General features: G+C 38.7%; 1 non-coding gene across 1 annotated transcript; it reads left to right on the top strand.

Annotated features, from left to right (window-relative positions):
* Positions 1 to 4,044: 4,044 nt before the first annotated feature.
* On the top strand, positions 4,045 to 4,118 carry TRNAV-GAC (transfer RNA valine (anticodon GAC)). Its single transcript has one exon. It is a non-coding gene; the product is annotated as a tRNA-Val (tRNA).
* The last annotated feature ends 3,968 nt before the right edge of the window (positions 4,119 to 8,086 follow it).

The following is an 8,086-nucleotide window of genomic DNA, read 5'->3' as shown; positions in this document are numbered from 1 at the left end:
GCCGGAAGTGTAAGTTCCTAATAGTCTGAGTGTGTATCTCTAGTGTTGTGTATGATTTTTCAGTTTTGTTATCTATATTTCGGAAGTGAAGTGTAATGACTGAATATTTATACCGTTTTGCAGGCCTGTTGCTCTCTGTGGCGAATCTTTTTTTAACGGGAAGATCGGCTCATGTTCGCGTCTCTAAGTTGAGAACCACAGAAAACCAACTTCAGCCGCACACCACTGCGGCGCCAGGGAGGTTTGAACCCAGGATCTCGCGATGCGAGTCAGCCGCTATGACCACTCTACCACCACAGCGACATTTTTAGGGACTGTACACCAATAGAATTGAACTCAACCATTTTACTTTTTTAATCAATTGTCAACTACATTTTTTGACTATCATTTAGGCAATTACAGAATTTTGGCAACTTTGAATTTACATAATTTACGTTTCACAACTTTTGAACCACACCCTCAATCAGCGGTGATTAATGTTGGAAGCTTCAGTCAAATATCATCGTTAATATTCCATTTAAAAATATGCAATTTTTTCTTGTATAAATGACTTCTCGGAGGTGTTCACATTTCACAAATCAAAAACGGTCTACGTATAGGCTATGAAGAAATGCTTGATATCTTGAGTATGTTTACGTTGCAGGAACGCAGGTGTGGGGGAAGATATGATTGAAATGTTCAAAAGTTTCAATGGGATGGATGAGATGGACACACACACACACCATGAGTTATTAATATACCGTCAATCAACTGCTTCAACAAGGGGACACCGGCATTGTTTAGTAAGGGATAATTCTATGTAGTGGTGTATCAGGGGATTTTTCTCTCATAGGGTTGTAAATAAATGCAATCGCTTACCTCCGGGGGTCGTGAACTCTAACACAATTGATACATTTAGAAAGATGTACTGTACACATAGGGGGATAAATCAAGAAGCCTTTCATACTAGGATAAGACAACCATAATATTTTTTATTGGGCAGTTTAGTATACAGTCGGCGCCCCGTATTCGCGGGGGTTACTATCCGGGGATGACCACAAATACGGGAAATCCGCGAATAACCGAAACCATAGCTTTTTCTTGTATATCTCGTTTATTGAACAGCATGAGAAGAGCAGGGTAGCGCAGAGGTATAAGGAAATGTAAAAGGGGGTGCAACGATTGTTGGCGATTTTTTCTAAAAGAACATTGTGATTTCTGTTTGCCGTTTCTTCTTCATATCATCAAGTATGTTGGGATATGTGCGATAACAAGGCTCCCTCTACCAAATTTTTCAACATGTGAAGAACGTACCATAGAGGGATCTATGCCATGAAAACAATCTATTGCTGATTTGAACGTGCGAGGCCCTTCCGCTATATTACTCATGGTGAACTCGTCTTCTACTTCTTTATATTGATCTTCTTCATCTGGTAGCGCTTCAGTTTCAGGAGCAGTCAACCTACATCAATTCCTTCTCGGTCACTGCCTCTGAATTGCTATTAATTTGCTGTTCGACTTCCTCTATATCCACATCATTGAACCCTTCTCCACCCACCTGTTTCGCTAACGTGGCAATGTCTCTTCCATAGTCTCTTCAGTTGGCTCTGTAGAAATGTTTGTGTCCTTTAGCGCACATTGTGGCCAAAGGTCAATCCAACCAGAGGTGAGTATTTCTCTCTTAGGAGCTGCGGCGGCTCTAGTGATGACAGTAATGTCATTAGCAAGCCATCCTAAACACGCACAACTCAAATTTTGTAAACAAAACACATGAATGACGATTTCTGAATGTTGCAAATGAAAAGAAAGAAAATTCCAATAAAGGAAAAAAAATCACGAATACGAGAAGTCGACTGTATATTATTAATTATTATTATTATTATTTTGATATATGGTTTTATATTGGGTTGCTGTATTTTCGTTGTACAGGGTGGGCAAAAAGTCCATGAAAACTTGAAAAATGCATAAAAACCGGAAAAATAACCGAAATAAAAAACGGTTTGCAGGGTTAGCATAGGTAGGTCACGGGGATGTTTTTAAGACAGGAAAAAAACTCACTAAAAACATTCAATAGGTGGCGCTGACGTACACAAGTCAAAGAAAAGATACGCAAATAACGAACTCCAAATCGTTTATTATAGCAGTATGTGTTCCACATGACCACCACCACAGGAGATAACAAATTGCAGGCGAGTCATAAATCCAGCAACGGCAGAGTGCAGCATCCCTTGTGGTGGTGATCATGTGGAACACGTGCTGCTGTAATAAACGATTTGGAGGCATTCTGTTCGTTATTTACGTATTTTTTCTTTGACTTGTGTACGTCAGCGTCACCTGTGGGCTGTTTTTGAGCTAGCTTTTTTTCACGAACTTTTTGTCCACCCTGTATCTGACATCCATATTTTTTTATAGCCATAATTTTTTTTTTCACTCACCTCGTTGGTAATTTGCCTGTTGTGGTCCTTGTATTTTTTTTTTTTTAAAAACTCAACTTTTTCTATTTTTTCATTTATACGACCCCTTGGGAAATTGAAGACATTTTGAGTAGCCGCACGTCACTTGAAACCTTTTTGTAATTGAAAGGTATGTCCCTGAAGTCAACAGTTGCAGAATTATCTGCTTCGTGAGCAATTTCAACGGAGATATTAACAAATAAAGCTTTTTACTGTCAGGTAAGTATTGCACTGATTCTCACATGGTATGAAATGACCTTCCAGAATTCTGTGACATTGGTAAGGGTTGCGGCGATATAACGTGAGGATAAAGTTAGGGGCCATTCAAGTATTACGTAAGCAGATTTTCAGAAATTTTTGACCTCCCTTCCTTGTCAGCAAAAGTCAGCAAAACACTGAGCCCCTACCTCTGCCAGCAAAATTTAGTCGGCAGCTTAGAATATTTCATATCTTCAAAAGGGGGTGGTTGATGACGAAAGAAACCTTCAACCCCCCCCCCGTCATCAAAAGTCAGCAAATCCGAACCCCCCCCCCCCCCCCGGTGCTGACGTAATACTTGAATGACCACACAATCTTTAGCAAAGAAAAAAAGTGACCCTGGAAAGTAATCCGATCATCTTCAAAATTTCTCATGTAGATTTCTTTATAACTAAGGCAATAGGAAACAGTTTAAGGACAATCAAAAAACTGGCACATCTTAAAAACTTGTGTTTGTTAGAATATGTATGAACATTTCAGAGCAATAACTACAATTAGAACTAAACTTTTGTAGCAGTAAAAATAATTTAGATGAGCTGCGCTGTTCCAAATACAAATTTTGAAATTCCAGTAAATGTCAAAACTTGGGGGAAAATATAAAGAGACAATTAAAAATTCTGTGCACGAAATTTGTTTTGATCGAGAGAGAGAGAGAGGAGAGACCTTTTTCTACAGTAAAATGATTCTTGTCTTGCAGGATGTGAATTTCACGACAGTTCATTCAGAATCTTGTGCGTGATGGAGAGAGTTGAAAAGCTTCAAATTTACTTCTCATTTAGATACCGAGTCATTATGAATGGATTTGCTCAATGGAAAACACCCAAGCTCACTCACCCTGATTCATCGAACCCCTTAGAAATTGAAGATGTGTTTATTAAGATCTGTCCGAGCATGATGTCACTCTCGGCTATCCATACGAAGGATTTTCACAGCTGGCTGATGCGAAGATATATTTAGGAAAGAGGGAAAATTCATCCGCCTTTGTGCGGGGAGAGAATCGAACCCACGTCCTTTCACTTTCCGGGTGAACGTCCTAAACCACTAGACTACAGAGGGAACGAATATCTCAATCTTTCCTTGAGGCTCGTGTGCACTGAACGGGACCGTACGTACATGGACGGCCGGACTTAACTCGAGCCAAAGCTCACAATTTCTCTTTCCTAAATATATCTTCGCGTGAACCAGCTGTTAAAAACCTTCGTATGGATATCGGAGAGTGACATCATCCTCGGATAAGTCGCTATCTGGTGGGAGTGTCAGCAATTGTGAGCTTTGGTCCGGAGTTAGGTCCGACCGTCCATGTACGGCCCCGTTCAGTGCACGCGAGTTCCAATGAAAGATCGCGTTTTCCGTTGCCTTTGTAGTCTAGTGGTTTAGGGCACTCACCCGACAAGTGAGAGGATTTGGGTTCGATTCCCCGCAAAGGCAGTTGAATTTTCTCTCTTTCCTAAATACATCTTCGCATCAGCCAGCTGTTAAAAAACCTTCGTATTAAAGTCTGGTCACGTTTCAAGAATCCATGACTTGAAAAGTTTAAGAACAACAGAAAAATGATCATATCTCGAAAACCTGTGGATGCAGGTTCTTTATCATTCAAGATGTACTCATTGAGATAAGCAATAAGTAACTAGTTATGTGACAGTCTTCCAAGCTTGTTAGATCACTTCAATAAGATCTTGTTTGCTCTCGCACACGTGCCATTTCTATCCGGTTCATGAGTCAAAATGCCACGAAAGTGTTATAAAGGATTAAGAAAAGGACTTCTTAATGACCACTCAAGAGGTTCCGCTGATTTTGGCTGTGAAATAAAAAAAAAATTATTTCACAGCTCATGACTCATCTAAACCAGTGGTTCTCACCCGAGGGCCCTAGGATATTCCAGGGGGGCCATAGAGGAAAATATCGCAAAAGGGGAGCCATGGCTGCTTATAAGGGGGCCATGAAGAAATTTATCAAAAGAGTGACCAAAAAAATTTAATTTCAAACAAAATGCATAGAATATTTTTTTCGCAATTTTTCCCCTATTTAAGTAACATTAACATAAAGATTTGATTGGTTGGCAGGATATTTCAATGCCGAGCATAAATAAGGATCTGAGTAGTTGAAAGATGAAATTTTGCACTTGAAATATCAAAATTTTTAAGAGTTTCACGAAAACAATGATTTTTTTTTGCGTGTGTGTAACCAATTTCTCATAAGTAGAGCTCTGATTTTTATGATCTAAAGACGAAACGTCGTGCTCTGCCGATAAGGTATTAGCAACTACGTTTCTTCTAGGTCATAAAAATCAGAGCCCTTGTCATGAGTTTGTTACCAATAATTATAAGGTTTCGAGATGAATGAATATATGCATACAGTGTCACTTTATTGACAGTAACATTTATTTGAAGACAACCAACCAAAAAACAACGTTAAATGCGGATAAAACGGTTTTGTTGGTATCAGAAGAGACGGGGCAACAACTTTGTAATTGGGTTTTTGAGTACACTGTGTCTGTACAAAAAGTTAACATTTATATTTTAATGACTGTACAACCCCTCGCAACATGAACGAGTACTACACGTTATTTGGATAATTTTTCTAATTGAAATTATTCCTGTAGTGTGAACGCGGTTTTCCAGTAAAATACCATACGTCTTGTTACCTATGCACCCTGTACATTATATGTAATAGTGTCTGTTGTGTGAAATATTGTATAAGCCAAACTCACACGTTGCTTTGTTCGCCAGCGAGACAGAGGCCACATTATGAACCAAAAAGCCACTTGGAGATAGCTTGTAACTCAACGAGACAGATTTTCATGATGAATGTAAATCTCACCGTATCGAAATTATAATCAATAATCCCATAATTTTCTTATTTGAAATCTGATTATTTATGATTTCTGATTAGCTTGAAATTCTGATTAACCTAAATTCAAATTTACCCAAGAATAACTAATTTGTAAATAATTCAAACTTCATCCCGTACAGTAACTTGATGACATTATGCCGTCTTCAAGCGCAATGCTAACATTTGATTGAAAAAAATGTATTATATATTAGTTTTACTCTGTTGTATTATGAAAAAATATATATATAATACATTTTTTTTCAATCAAATGTGAATTTTTTACTGTGTTGTATTATAACGCTTCGATATCTCCTTGAGATGGAAAGCGGGGTGTGTCTGGTCCTTCAATGTTCAATATGTTGTATTATGTTTGTTTTGCTTTTTCATAAATTGAAAATAAATTAAATTCAAACTTATATATTTATACTTCAAACAATATTTGAACAATTGTTTTTTAACGGGAAAACGGGGGGGGGCACAGGGATGAGAAATGGTTGAAAGGGGGCCATGTGCAAAAAAAGGTTGAGAACCGCTGATCTAAACAGTCTTGTCTCTATCGCCAACTGCACGACTTCGAATGGAGTCTCAGAGTCGAGGTGCAGGAAGCTGGTTCATCATACAGAGCGACAAGCCGCCACATGGACACTGCTGTGCAGAAAAGCGCAGCAATGGTTGCCGCAAGGGATTCATCAGTGGAATGAAGGCCATGGAAAGCCAAGGTGCACGACGAATACGAGACAAGATCGGAAGATCTTGCAACCGGTCCAAACTGCCCCAACTGCACCAGTGTTCGCCATCCAACGTGCTACAGCCTCTTTCATAAGCCACTGTAGTGATCGAGTTTTCATAGTGACGGAATCCCACCGTCACCACAGTAGTGGGCGGCTGAAGTCGGCTTTCTGTGGTTCCCTATTGCGAGGCGCAAATGCAGGCTGATCTCCCCTTTAAAAAATCTCGCCGCAGAGAGAAACATGCGTGGATTTAGGTATTGCTATGAGCCGCATTCTAGATTTCACTGATCATTATCATGGCATAGTCTGCAAAGCTAACAAAATCTTATACATGTTGTATACGGCATACTGCAAGTGTGATGCACATACGTTGTCATATGCTTTCTGTGTGTACGTTCGCCCGACTCTGGAGTTCTGTTCGCAGAAATGGAGCCCTTACAAAATCAAGGACATAAAGCTCCTCGAAAAGCCCAGAGGTCGTTTACTAAACGAATAGCAGGCGTGAGCGGTTGGTCTTATTGCCAGAGACTTTAATTTCTGGGTTTGCACTCACTGGCATGGCGTAGAATCGCTTCAGATCTGAAGATGTGCTACAAACTAGTCCACCAAATTGTTTATCTACCGCCGAGAGAACCTCTCTTCGAGATCATAGGCAGTCGTGTTAGCCTACGGAGGCACTTCCAAATAAGAATACCAATGGCCAGAAGAAATTTCTTTTTCCACGGATACAGATGCCGTGTGGCGAGAATATGGAACAGTCTGCCATCAGAACTTGTATGCGCATCTTATGCAAGATTTGCTTCCGCTATTTCCAGAACGTATTCTATGACCAGAAATACTCATAAGTGTCTTATATCTCCTCTTATAGTTTGTCCCATGAATTTAGATTCACTGTGTATGAGCTATTGTGCGATCGTATCGGTTACAAAACAACCACTTGAAATCCGTATTAACTGGCCCGTAATCTTTCACATAACATCATAATATTGATCCCCTACCATATATTTTTTTCTAGAGCAGAGAGCTTGACCTCAATTAGTCCTTGCGCCAAAGAATTCCAAATCAAATCAAATTAAACCATTTTTTAATTAAAAATATATCACTACTGCATTGAAAATGAGATTATACATAGCAAAAATGTGTTTATGTAATAATTACGATATTAGATTCATGTTAAATTAAGACTATTAAGGACACGAGAAAATAGTAACAAGACACGCTCGACCGATCGATCCGATTGATTGATCGATTGATTTCAACAGACTTTTTATTGATGGAACTATTTTTTTTCATGTAAAACCGTTCCGTTCTCATTATGTTTGCGGTACATCAGAGGTGCCCTTTGATCGACATCAATGACTACTTTCTCCATACAGTACTTGGATGTACCATTGAAAAAAAGTGATTAAAAAAAAGCAGAAAACTGACTATATTTGAATATGTTCTGATTGAATATTGAGATCGAAAAATCCAGTTCTAGGCCTATAATAACACTGGTAAACAATTTTCAACTTATTTTTTTTATAACGTCAGTTTAAATAAGTTCGTTTTTACTAATTTTTTGTTTCTGAATTCAAATATGAATGTAAGAAAATCTCAATCGCGTACAGTTTTTCTGTATGCATGGCGGTCATTTTCGAAATACATGTACCACCATGGTTGTGGTCTCAAGAAATTATTGTTATTGAGAACCGCGTGGTGATAATAATTAATTTACTCATCTGACTCCATTGATTGGACTACTCCAGATCTTGATAAAATGAACGATTTACTTATATTAGGAACATAACTTCAGAACAAAATGGCTAACATGTTAAAAGGATTATATCACAG

This window comes from Pholcus phalangioides, unplaced genomic scaffold (genome assembly GCF_987345545.1).
Source record: "Pholcus phalangioides strain wild (caught in Gottingen) unplaced genomic scaffold, Ppha-v1.0 ptg000172l_1, whole genome shotgun sequence".
Lineage (NCBI taxonomy): Eukaryota > Metazoa > Arthropoda > Arachnida > Araneae > Pholcidae > Pholcus > Pholcus phalangioides.
This window is presented reverse-complemented; position numbering and strand designations above follow the sequence as displayed.